The following is a 13174-nucleotide window of genomic DNA, read 5'->3' as shown; positions in this document are numbered from 1 at the left end:
TTTAGTGCCAATAAATTAATTATAGTCCAAGCCAATTCATGCAAAAACACAATAAATAAATAAATATATAAATATATTGTTGCTTGGATCTTGAGTGCTCCGGTGATCAAGTGTGCCACACTTTGCTTCTTACCAAATTAAAGCAGGTCGCAAGGACCTCCAACGCCTGCGATCCCTTTATATTAGGTGGATCAAACCTTGCGAACTTCTCCTTTTTAATTTTAGACAGAATATATTGCTCCTTTCTCCTACTTCTCCATAATTGGTGCTCACATGGATGAAGATAGAGCCCATGTATAGGAAGACACATAAACGGCCAACATAGTGTAATACTGTTTATTTATTTCATAAAAATGCTAGTTACAACAATTATTGTTGTAACTAGCATTTGCCCAGTGCCCTCCTGGCACTGGGCAATGCACATTGGTTGTTATGTGAATCGGGAAGAAGATATGAGGATCTGCAGTCTCCTTATTGTATTATCTTTCCCCTCTATGTCATGCGGCGGTCGGCGTGCGTCCCAGCCTGCGCTTCAATGCTATTGCTCACTACTTCCGGGTTTAGCAGAGACCACAATGCATTTCGCTATGCTTGTGAAGGTTTGATCCACCTAATATAAAGGGATCGCAGGCGTTGGAGGTCCTTGCGACCTGCTTTAATTTGGTAAGAAGCAAAGTGTGGCACACTTGATCACCAGAGCACTCAAGATCCAAGCAACAATATATTTATATATTTATTTATTTATTTATTGTGTTTTTGCATGAATTGGCTTGGACTATAATTAATTTATTGGCACTAAAAAAGCACTCAAGCACTTAAATATATGTCACAATTTTTAATTGTTTTTTCAGTGTATAACAATATATGGTATATATTTATTGTTGCACGTTTAAAGCACTATATTTATTTTGCACACTATGTCATATGTCACTTGCACTTTATATATTATTAATTTAAAAGTATAGTATATATTTATAGTAGGTATACGTGCCACCAGGATTTTTTATGTGAATTTTTAGTTGTTTTTATCACATAATTACACACTTCAAATAATTTTATACCTCAATAATTAGTTTGGAAGTTGACACTTAAGATCACCAGCGCCTTTTTACCATTCGTTTACATATGAGGATATACTTCATCTAATAATATGTATAAACTCAGCATCTCAAAATCTATTGGAATGCCAATAAATATATCAACTTCACAATTTAGTGCTCTTAAAAACTCTTTTACGTGGTCTATGGAATCTATTCCATATTTAGGGATTCGTCCCACTCCAAGTCTTAAATCTTTATTCTCCAAAAACCAGGGCTTGAGTCCTGCAGGAACGTATGGGAACGCCGTTCCTGTTCTTTTTCCACAGCAGGAACGCCGTTCCCTGTAGGACTGCCAGGGGCGGACTGGGCTGGAGGACAGCCAATTTCTGCATAAGCCGGCTACAATAAGGTCCGCGTACCTATTGGCTGAGGAGGTAGCAGGAGGCGGGCTGCACCGCCTTCTATTGCCTCACAGCCAATGTGTGCACAGTGCACTGTCCATTACTTTTCGTGGGCTTCCTGTGGTTGTGGCCTGGAACTGCTTTGCAAACTGATTGAGGTGAGGAAAGAGAAAGTGTTTTATGACCCAACTGTAATTAAAAGCTGCTAAAAATGCCTTCCTTCCTCCCTGCCTCTTTCTTTCTCCCTCCATTTCTCTATCCCTCCATCCTTCTTTCTCTCTCCCTCAATTGTTCTTTCCCCCTATTTCTGTCTCTCTCTCTCTCTCTTTCTTTCTCTCCCCACCCCTCTTTCTTTCTCTCTCTCTCCCTCCATCCCTCTTTTTCTTTCTCCCTCTATCCCTCTTTTTCTTTCTTTCTTTCTTTCTTTCTTTCTTTCTTTCTTTCTTTCTTTCTTTCTTTCTTTCTTTCTTTCTTTCTTTCTTTCTTTCTTTCTTTCTTTCTTTTCCTATTCTCTCTCTCCCCGATCCCTCTCTCTTTCTTTCTCCCTCCCTCTCTCCATCCCTCTTTCTTTCTCTCTCTCCCCCTCCATTCCTCTTTTTTTCTTTCTCTCTCCCTCCATCACTCTTTCTTTCTCTCTCTCCCTCCATCCCTCTTTCTCACTCTCTCCCTCCATCCTTATTTTTTTCTTGCTCTCTCTCACTCCATCCCTCTTTATTTCTATCTCTCCCTCTATCACTCTTTCTTTCTATGTCTCCCTCTATCTTTTTCTCTCTCCACCCCTCTTTCTTTCTCCCTCTATCCCTCTTTCTCTCTCTCCCTTCATCCCTCTCTCCCTCTATCCCTCGCTTTCTCTATTCCTCCCTCAATCCCTCTCTCTCTCCCTCCCTCTATCTCTCCCTCTTTCTCTCCTCACCCCTCTTTCTTTCTCTTTCCCTCCATCCCTCTCTCTCCCTCCATCCCTCTTTCTTTCTTTCTCCCTCCATCCCTCTTTCTTTCTTTCTCTTTCTTTTTTTTCTTCTTCTCTCTCTCTCCCCCATCCCTCTCTCTTTATTCCTCCTTCCATCCCTTTCTTTCTTTCTTTCTTTCTTTCTCTGCCTCCCTTTTTCTTTCTCTCTCTCCCTCTCCCTCCATCCCTCTTTTTTCTCTTTCTCTCTCTCCCTCCATCCCTATTTCTTTCTCACTTTCTCCCTCCATCCCTCTTTCTCTTTCTCTCTCTCTACCTCCATCCCTATTTTTTTATTGCTCTCTCTCCCCCATCCCTCTTTCTTTCTATGTCTCCCTCTATCCCTCTTTCTTTCCTTTCTCTCTCTCCATCCATCTTTCTTTCTCCCTCCATCCCTCTTTCTCTCTCTCCCTCCATCCTTCTCTTTCTCTCTCCCTCCCTCCCTCCCTCCCTCCATCCATCCCTCTCTCTCTCCTTCATTTTTTCTCTTTCTCTCTCCCTCCATCCCTCTCTCTCTATCCTTTTTTCTCTCTCTCTCTCTCAATCCCTATTTATTTCTCCCTCTCTCTCCATCCCTCTTTCTTTCTCTCTCTCTCCATCCCTGCTATTTTCTCTCTCGTTCTTCCTCCATACCTTTCTCTCTCTCTCCATCCCTCTTTATGTCTCTCTCTTTCTCTCTCCCTATATCCCTCCTTCTCTCTTTATCCATCCCTCTTTATTTCTCTCTCTCCATCCCTCTTTAATTATCTCTCTCCATCCCTCTTTAATTCTCTCTCTCCATCCCTCTTTAATTCTCTCTCTCTCCATCCCTCTTTAATTCCCTCACTCTCTCCATCCCTCTTTAATTCTCTCTCTCTCCATCCCTCTTTTATTATCTCTCTCTCTCTCTCCTCCACTACCCCTTTTTCTTTCTCTCTCTCTCACTCCACCCCTCTTTTATTTAATTTATTTATAAGGCCGGCAATAGATGGATTTAAATTAGGCCAGTTCAGCAGGAACTGGACAAATTTCAATGCATCTATCGGCAGACTGGTTTACTGAAGTCGACGTTGCACTTTATTTGTTTAAAAAGGAGTACTGTACGTAATATATATATATATATATACACACACTCCCTCACACTTTTTGTTTTTGAGGTGGGGGAGAAATGCAACCAGAAGCTCAATTCAGTGATAAAGGACATAGTTCATTTACATTACAAAGTTATGGAGAAACGTCTGAATGTACCCTACATGGCAGGGCAAGTCTTACATTCAATATTCTCAGATGTGCATGCTATACCTTATGGAATTAGGTATGTGGCAAAAGTCCTAAGACAAGCTCTGCACAGAAAGTTTCCCAAGGCAACTAAAGATGAAGTCCTTGAGACTCTTTGCATTTTGATCTACAAGTATTTCCTGCCAGCCATAGTGTCCCCAGATTGCTTTGGCATAATTGAAAGCTAAACTGGAAAGATTGTCAAGGCAAAAAGAGAAACTCATAGTCATGGCGGCGCCTACTGGCCTAACCATGAGGAACAGTCTCTTCCCCACGATAAATGCTAATGGTGCAGTCAAGGATGACTATATAGCAAAAAACTACCCACATCTTAAGAGCATGCTTGAGGATGTTTTTAAAATTCCAGAACCAGAAAAGAAATTTGGCTTTAATGAATATTCTGACATAATTTCCCTAAAGAAGTCAGTGATAGAGATCCTTGCAACGGACATTGTAAGCACGCATGAGCTGCTTTCAAAATATGAAAAAGCGATCTTCCCAGACCAAACGGCCACAAATTTTCAAGGCTCTTGGACCAGTTCCTCCCGTTAAAGATCTTCTTTTTGGTGAGGCTGAAGCTGCTGCTAACAGAGGTAAGGCTCTGGTGGAAATTGAAGTTTGCCTTTCCTTAGAAAGCAAATATTTTCCACATAAAGAGAACAAGTTGACAGACTCAGATGCTTCACACGATACTGGAGTATCAAAAGTAATAGACTTCCAAGATATCCTGAACAATATTGCCAAGGATATCAAAACGAAAAATAAACTTCAACTGCAGCAACAAGCTGAAATAAGGAAGCTCAGACAGGCCCCAGATGCCCTCGACTCTAGCTATATATATTACCAGGACCAGGTAGACCAGTATTAGAGATTCTGGAACAGTTGCCTTGAAAACTTAGTAAGCCAAAATTCATCGAATACTCATATGACCCCGAGGGAAAAAGAGAACAAAAAGATGCAGGATGAGACAGAGAAGCACAATGACTTTAAGATACTGGGGCTGAAGAAGGAGAGGAAAGAAGAGGAGAAGAAGCAAACTAGGGATGAGACAAGGACCTGGCTTTATAAATTGGTTAGCCCAAAGAAACCCACTAGCATCAAAGAGATAAAATATACTGCAGCAAAACTGCAGAACAAAGGTGTCATTGTTGACATCATAGGTAAGGAGACCAAGCAGCTGAAGAGAGAACTGCTGACAATAGAATTTGAAGATGACAACCAAATTAAAGTCAGCGTCGGCAAAAAGTTTGTTCTCATTCACATTGCTGACATCCTAAAACATCATTATAGCAGAGTACCAACCATGGTGTTATTCTGCTATCGTATTGATGTCAGCATGTTGTTATTTTTGGTCTACAGCAAGTTTTATGTCAGAACAAATTAGAGATAATTCACTGTAACAAGAAATAACACTGTAGGTTGTCAATCCAGGGAGCATCTGACCACCCTTGGGGTAGGGGAATCAGTATAGAGGTATAGGTCAGGCAGTAAGGGGGGGGGGGTGTAGGTGAGGCAGTATGAGGGGGGTAGGTAAGGCAGTTTTAGGGGGGGTAGCAGTATGAGGGTGGGGGTAAGTGAGGCAGTAGGGGGGTAGGTGAGGCAGTATGGAGGGGGGTAGGTGAGGCAGTATGGGGGGGGGGTTGGGTGAGGCAATATGGGTGGCATGAGGCAGTATGGGGGGTGGGTGAGGCAGTATGGGGGGTGAGGCAGTATGGGGGGATGGGTGAGGCAGCACGAAGGGTGGGTGAGTCAGTATAGGGGGGTAGGTGAGGCAGTATAGGGGTGGGTGAGGCAGTATGAGGGGTAGGTGTGGCAGTATGGGGGGTAGGTGTGGCAGTATGAAGGGTGGGTGAGGCAATATAAGGGGGGTAGGTGAGGCAGTATGAGGGGGGGGGGGTAGGTGAGACAGTATGAGGGGTGGGTGAAACAGTATGTGGGTAGGTGAGGTAGTTTGGGGGGTTGGTGAGGCAGTATAAGTTGTAGGTGAGTTGGTTAGACATCTTTTCTGGTACCAGCAGGATATTCAGCTCACCTGAGTCCCTCAGTGCAGATGGCCAGCCTGGAAGATCTGTGCAGAGCCCGCCCTGACTGCTACATCTGCAGAACAGCTTGTTCTGTTGAAAAATAACAGACTTTCTGACTGGATTACCAAAGTGAAAATAAAGAAAAAGTAAGCCTAAAAAAAGAACACTAATGCAGCCACCACATCGAAGAATCGGAAAGCTGTAATGTAAAAAATGTAATACAGGGAGCTGTAACTTGGCTCGGGTGCCCCCATAGCAAGCTGCTTGCTGTGGGGGCACCCAACAAGAGGGAGGAGCCAGGAGCACCCACCAAAGAGGGGCCACTCTGTGTAAAACCAACTGCACAGAGCAGGTACAGTAAGTATAACATGTTTGTTTTTTAACAACTGCCTGCAAAATTCCTGCAGCTAGAAATGCAATGCCGTTTTTTAGAGCTGGCGGTCGGCTTTTTGGTGAGAACAACAGATGCGGCTCAGCAGCCGCTCGGCCATTATAACAAGAAGCGGGAGGTTACCCCCTGCTGCCTTCCGCCACTCTACCTGGGTCTCCCGTCTCACCAGGAGACCCGAGCGACCAGCTGTCACGTCTGCTGGCTGGTCAGAGTCCCCGAACTAAGCCGTATTCAGCTTCAATCGGGTTTCTGATGAAGTAACCCAGAAGCTATGTCACAACGTCACTTCCGGTTTACTCAGCTACCGATGGCGTCGATTTTAAAAAAATTACAGTATTCAAAAATGCAGACTTTTCCTAAAAAGACGCAGCCTAAAAGAATTAAGCGCTGTAATTTCAAAGCCAGATGGCCAGATGGACTTGTGTCTCTTTTCAACCTGACTAACTATGTAATTATAAATACTTTTAAGTGCAAAGGAGGGATTTGGGGTCTTTTAGACACGAAGAGAAATGCATACGTAAGTCGCGCCCGCAAATGTAAACAGTGTTCAAATCACACATGTGAGGTATCGCCACAATTGTCAGAGCAAGAGCAATAATTCTAGCATAAGACAGCCTCTGTAACTCTAAACTGTTAATAGTTACAAAATTTTAAAGCACCGCCCTTGGAGATTTTGTCGCCATTCCACGAGTGTGCACAATTTAAAACTATAACATGTTAGGTATCTATTTACTCGGCGTGACATCTTTCACAATATACAAAAAGATTGGGCTAACTTTACTGTTTCGTTTTCTTTAAATTCAGTGAAGTGTTTAGTGTTTCCAAAACGCAGCGTTAGCAGGATCGGCCACGACACCTGCCAGCACCTGCATTTAGCCCATCTGCCCATCCCAAAAGTGCAGTAATCAACAGATTACTGTCACTTCCAATACACAACACACAAAACCGCAGTGTTAGCAGCTAGATCAGGTCTGATCTCTGCTAGCACTAACAGTTTTTTTTCGTAAAGCAATTCAAACAGTCCTCGACAACCAGGTGCTTTTCCTGTGAGTCACACTAGGTACCTGTAAACCTATTGGCCAAAATGTCAAACGAAAGGTACACTAGTGAAGAGGCCAACAGGATGCTGAGCATGACAGATGAGAGCGATGGGGAAGCCTCACTGTCAGAATCAGGCTCAGTATATGAGCCTGTAGACAGCAGCGGCACCCTGACAGATAGTTCTGACAACGGAGTAGTGGTCCCTTCTAAGGTCAGGCAAACCCCGACCCCGTTCTTCTGTTGCTGAGGTGCAGCAATTGCAGGGTTCTCATATGCAGCAGAGTGTCAGTACTAGTGCTGCTAAACCGTCTGATGAACTGGCAAGCACCAGCGGCCTAGTACATCCTGGTCATAGTAAAACCAGTACTGCAGTAACACTTGGTAACGTGGTGAGTCCCACAAGTGCAGTTCAGGCTGGTGCGGTGGCTAGCACAAGTAGTGTCTCACATCCACCAAGAATTCAAAGACCGGCCCGTAGAGCTCATAGTGTCCTTCCTGATGCGCTGGCAAATCCTATTTGGGAGCCCACCACTTCTGTAGCGCCCGTACTTCCCCCCATTCACTGGCAAACCCAAAATTCAGATGGAAACAGCCAATTTTACATCCCTTGACTTTTACGAGCGGTTTTTAACGGAAGATCTGTACAGATCTATTGTGGACCAAAGCAATTTATATGCTGATCAAGTACTGTTTTTCATTCTTACCCATTTTTTCATTGTTAACCATTTTTTTCTTTTCAGATGCCACCATTCTATGCTATTATAATGTAATGTTTTATCGCTACTGTTTTATTGTTAACCATTGTTTGCCTTGCAGGTACGCCCATCAGCTGCCGCACTGATTTATATATTCTGACAGCAACAGCGTTTGCTCTCAGCATATATGGAAATCTATGATGGCAACGCTGTAGGAGATGATTTCACCACCGCAGTTAAAAAAAAAAAAAAAGAGCATATATGGCGAAGCATAGGAGATGGGGGTGGACACAGAGGGCGGATCTCCCCTATGCTTCGTCATATATTTTTTAACACTTTTCTTGGCAGAGATTTCTTCATCCACGTTGATCAATGCAAATGGAGGAATCTGCTATGTTTGTTTTTTTTCCTTCAGCCCATAGGCTGCATGAAAAAAAAAAAAAAAGAACATTGCATGTATGCCCATCATTAGAAGTGGGTGGATGTTGGGAGGTCTAATGGTGGGAATACAACACATTTTCTGTCAGAGATTTCTTCATCCACATTGATCGATGTGAATGGAGGAATCTGTTAGGTTCTCTTTTTTTGTTCAGGCCACAGGCTGCCTGAAAAAAAAGAGCCCTACAATATATACCCAACAAGGACCATCAACATACTGGTACGTTCCTGGACTTTGAGTGGTCATACCAGGATGATGCCTGCAGATTTAGGCATCATCTTGGTATTGTTTTTTTACAGCCAGCGGTCAGCTTACATGTAAAAGGGATCCTAGCGGATAATTAGCCACTAGATTGCTTTTACAAGAAGTGAGAGGTGACTACCCCCCCTGTCGCCTTCCACAGTTTTCTTGGGCTCTCCTGTCCCACCGGGTAACCCGAGACTGCAGCCGGTGGCTCTATCAGCTGACCATAGAGCTGATTGGAGACAAGAATGGCACACAGAGAGAGGATCTCCCCTATGCTTCGCCATATATTTTTTAACACTTTTCTTGGTAGAGATTTCTTCATCCACGTCGATCGATGCAAATGGAGGAATCTGCTATGTTCTTTTTTTTTTCCCTTCGATCCATGGGCTGCATAAAATAAAAAAGAACATTGCATGTATGCCGATCATTAGAAGTGGGTGGATGTTGGGAGGTTTAATTGTGGGCATACCACTCATTTTCTGGCAGAGATTTCTTCATCCACATCGATCAATGTGAATGGAGGAATCTGGTAGGTTCTCTTTTTTTCGTTCAGCCCACAGGCTGCATGAAAAAAAAAGAACCCTACAATATATGTCCAACAAGGACCAGCAACGTACTGGTACGTCGTTGGACTTTGAGTGGTCACACCAGGATGATGCCTGCCGATTTAGGCATCATCTTGGTATCTTTTTTTACAGCCAGCGGTCGGCTTACATGAAAAAGCAATCCTAGCGGATAATTAGCTGCTAGACTTCTTTTATAAGCAGTGGGAGCAGCAGAATGTAATTTTGGGTGTAATTACACATATACCCATGGCATGCATGAGCAATATATCATTTCAATGACAACTTTGTGTAAATAAAAATGTTTTATTTTTTTTTAGTCATTATTTAAACACCTGTGACAAAAAAATGAAATATTCATTGAGCTCAACATGCCTCTCAGGACATTCCGTAGGATGTCTACTTTCCAAAAAGGGGTATTAAAGCTGCGTAAATTCCAGTATTTATACCATAGTTTGTAAACGCTATAAAACTTTTGCACAAACCAATAAATATACGCCTATTGAGATTTTTTTTTTTAACAAAGACAAGCAGCTAAATACATTTTGGCTTAAATGTATGACAAAAATTGAGTTTATTGGAAACTTTTTATAAGAAAAATTAGAAAATGTAATCTTTTCTCCAAATTTGCGGTCTTTTTTCGTTTATATCGCAAAAAAAACAACCAAAAGAAAGCTCTATTTGTGGGGAAAAAAAGGACATAAATTTCATTCAAGTACAGAAATGCATGACTGCGCAATTGGCAGTTAAAGTCAGGCAGTGCCAAATTGCAAAAAATGGCCTGGTCATTAACCACTTACCGCCCACCCGCCGTTGATTTACGTTGGTAATTTGACGCTAAATACCAGGGTTATGGCAGCAGATAGTTGCCATAACCCTGGTATTTTTCAAAACGGCGGCAGTCCTCTTTAACATAAGGGTGGTCCTAGCAGCGGATTCGCCGCAGGATCACCCTTACGGTGCGGCGGAAGAGGTGCCCGTCCCGGTCGTTTTCCCTGCTTACCGGACCCGCCGGCAGCGGGGAGAACGATCCGATCCTCTCTCCTCACAGACAGGAAGTCAAGTGAGGGCAACATGGCCCCCACTGGACACTATGGTCTTGGAGGACCGGAGCGACATCAAACGTCGTCTCCTAGCAACCGCTTTAAAGAGCCAATTTTTTAGTTTAGTTGTGAGGTCTGAGGTCTTTATGACCTCAGATCTCACAATAAAGAGGACCTGTCATGGCTATTTCTATTACAAGGGATGTAATAGGAATAAAAATTATCAAAAATTATTATTTAAAAAAAAAAATCTGTAAAAATAAAAAATAATAAATAAAATAAAATAAATATGGAAAAAAATTAAAGCTCCCTGTCCCCATTAGCTCTCACGCAGAAGCGAACGCATACGGAAGTCCTGCCCACATATGTAAACGGTGTTCAAACCACACAGGTGAGGTATCGTTGCGATCGTTAGAGCGAGAGCAATAATTTGAGCCCTAGACCTCCTCTGTAACTCTAAGCTGGTAACCTGTAGAAAGTTTTAAAATGTCGCCTATGGGGATTTTTAAGTACCAATGTTTGTCGCCATTCCACGAGAATGCACAATTTTGAAGCATGACATGTTGGGTATCAATTTACTCGGCGTAACATTATCTTTCACATTATAGAAAAAAATTGGGCTAACTTTACTGATTTCTTATTTATTTTTATTCAAAAATGTGAATTTTTTCCAAAGAAATTGCATTTGGAAGACCGCGGCGCAAATACGGTGTGATAAAAAATATTGCAACAATCTCCATTTTATTTTCCAGGGTCTCTGCTAAAAAAAAGCATATATAATGTTTGGGGGTTCTAAGTAGTTTTCTAGCAAAAAAAAAAAAAAATGATTTTAGCTTGTAGCAATAAGTGTCAGAAATAGGCCCGGTCCTTAAGTGGTTAAGGGGGTAAATCCTTCCGGTCCAGAAGTGGTTAACCACTTTACCACCGGAGGATTTTGCTGTCTTCCGTCCAGGCCACTTTTTGCGATTCGGCGCTGTGCGACTTCAACTGACAATTGCGCGTACCCAAACGAAATTTACGTCCTTTCTTTCCCACAAACAGAGCTTTCTTTTGGTGGTATTTGATCACCTGTGCGATTTTTACTTTTTGCGCTATAAACAAAAAAAGAACGTTTATTTTGAAAAAATAATAATATTTTTAACATTTTTTTATATGAAATTCCCCCCAAAAAAGATGTAAAAACCAATTTTTTTAAAAGTTTTTGGCCAATTTGTTTTATGCTACATATGTTTGGTAAAAAAAATCGCAATAAGCGTATTTTGATTGGTTTGCGCAAAAGTTATTGCGTTTACTAACAAAGGGAAGGATTTCTGTCATTTTTGGTGTTTTTTTTTTTAACGCGTAATGGCGGCGATCTGCGATTTTTTTTGCGGGACTGCGACATTGCGGCGGACAGATCGGACCCTTGACTGACATTTTTGACACTTTTGGGGTTACCAGTGACATTACTGCAGTAATCAGTGCTATATATATGCACTGTTACTGTAAAAATGACACTGGCAGGGAAGGGGTTAATTTTATTGGAGAGGGAGGGGTTAATGTATGCCTGGTGCTTACTGACGTGTAGGGGGGGAGGTGACTGAGTGAGTCATGGACAGATCGGATGTCCAGCTATGCTGAACAGTCCGATCTGTCACTCCCTGTCACTATGGAGATCCGCCCGCTGTGTTTACACACAGCGGGCGGAACTCCAGACTCGATCCCCGACGATCGGGTAAGAGCAGCGGCGATCGCCGCTGCTCCTCCCCTGGCCCGACTCCCGCTGTGAATGAAAACAGCGGGAGCGAGCCTCCGGCGGCGCGCAAGCGCCGCCCAGAAGGGGGAGTGTCTGACGACGTAGTACTACGTCGTCAGACGATAACGAGCCACTCTGCCGCAGTAATATTACTGTGAGCAGTCGTAAAGTGGTTAAAGAAAAAAAAAAAAACAACGGGACTTTACCATCACTTTAATTTGTTAGTCATATCCAGCTAAATCTGCTAGTGCATCCAACACTACCCTCTTCCCCCCATATTGATAATGCTGCTGTCCAAGGTGTCCCGGTCGCTCCTCCGTCCAAAGTGGAGACACTCTGAAGCCTCGTACACACGATCAGATTATCGGACGATCTTTCGTCTGATTTTTGTTGCATGCTAGTCTCATATGGAAAGTGAAGAGGTTATTTTCATACGAAAATTCTCATACGACAGAATTCTACTTCAGAAGTGATGTCATGTGTTGAATTGTTTTGTATGTATTCTTTCATTTCCGAGCATGCCTAGTCTTGCTCTTACGATTTTTTTCAGACTAAAACTGTACTAATGAAACGAAAATCGGATGTTGTTTTGACGTACGATAAAAATTTTATAGTCTGCACATCCAGTTTTTGTCGTCTGAAAATTCATAATCGGCTGTCGAAAAAAGCACCATACTAACAATCCGAAAATCGGCAGATCGTTCGTCGGACAAAATTTTACTTCCGATTTTCATATCGTGTGTACGGGCCTTAAGACAGGAAACATACTGGCTTGATCCTTAAGTGACAATAAAGGAAAAAAACCCTAAAAGAAAACTAATGCAGCTACCACATCTAAGGATTGGTAAGCTGCAATATATTACATTTTTCTTTGGGGTTTATTAGCACTTTAAGTGCATTTTGTATTATTCTGATTGATTTGTAACAGGTATAAAAGGGGATGGCAGAAACAGAAATGTGATAAATAAAGACAGCAACGTGCAGTTATATAGCATAATGTAGTGCTAGTATAGTGTAGTAATTACCAGCTGACAATGGTCTCTAAAAGAGTTATAGTACTTTTTGTCTACTTCCTTGGTACTGCCTTAAGTACTCTGTGACAATTCTCTTACTTGATATGTACACAGATATGTGCAGCACCAGCCATGGTATAAAGGCATAGCAGGGTCCGCAGATGCAGGTTCCCATAGAGGATCAGGGTAGAGTTATGGCTGCAGGACCACAGATGGAAACTGGTAATGGTCTGTAACACACAGTGGGAAACAGCAGGAGGTACGGAACATGCAAATGTATTTGCAAGCACATGGCATTGATTGATGAAAGGTGTGGTTTATATTAAAGCAATTGGATGAAGGT

General features: G+C 42.4%; 1 pseudogene across 1 annotated transcript in view; it reads left to right on the top strand.

Moving 5' to 3' along the window:
* LOC309566929 (ras GTPase-activating-like protein IQGAP2) overlaps window positions 1–4793 on the top strand; it is a 28816-nt pseudogene extending 24023 nt beyond the window's left edge. The window contains exon 2 of the transcript in view: window positions 3521–4793. The product of the transcript in view is annotated as a ras GTPase-activating-like protein IQGAP2 (transcript). The remainder of the gene's footprint in view (window positions 1–3520) is intronic.
* Window positions 4794–13174: the final 8381 nt, after the last annotated feature.

Source organism: Pelophylax lessonae (assembly GCF_965119305.1).
Source record: "Pelophylax lessonae genome assembly, chromosome: 11".
Classification (NCBI taxonomy): domain Eukaryota; kingdom Metazoa; phylum Chordata; class Amphibia; order Anura; family Ranidae; genus Pelophylax; species Pelophylax lessonae.
The sequence above is the reverse complement of the archived record's forward strand: the minus strand, read 5'-3'. Positions and strand labels throughout refer to the sequence as shown.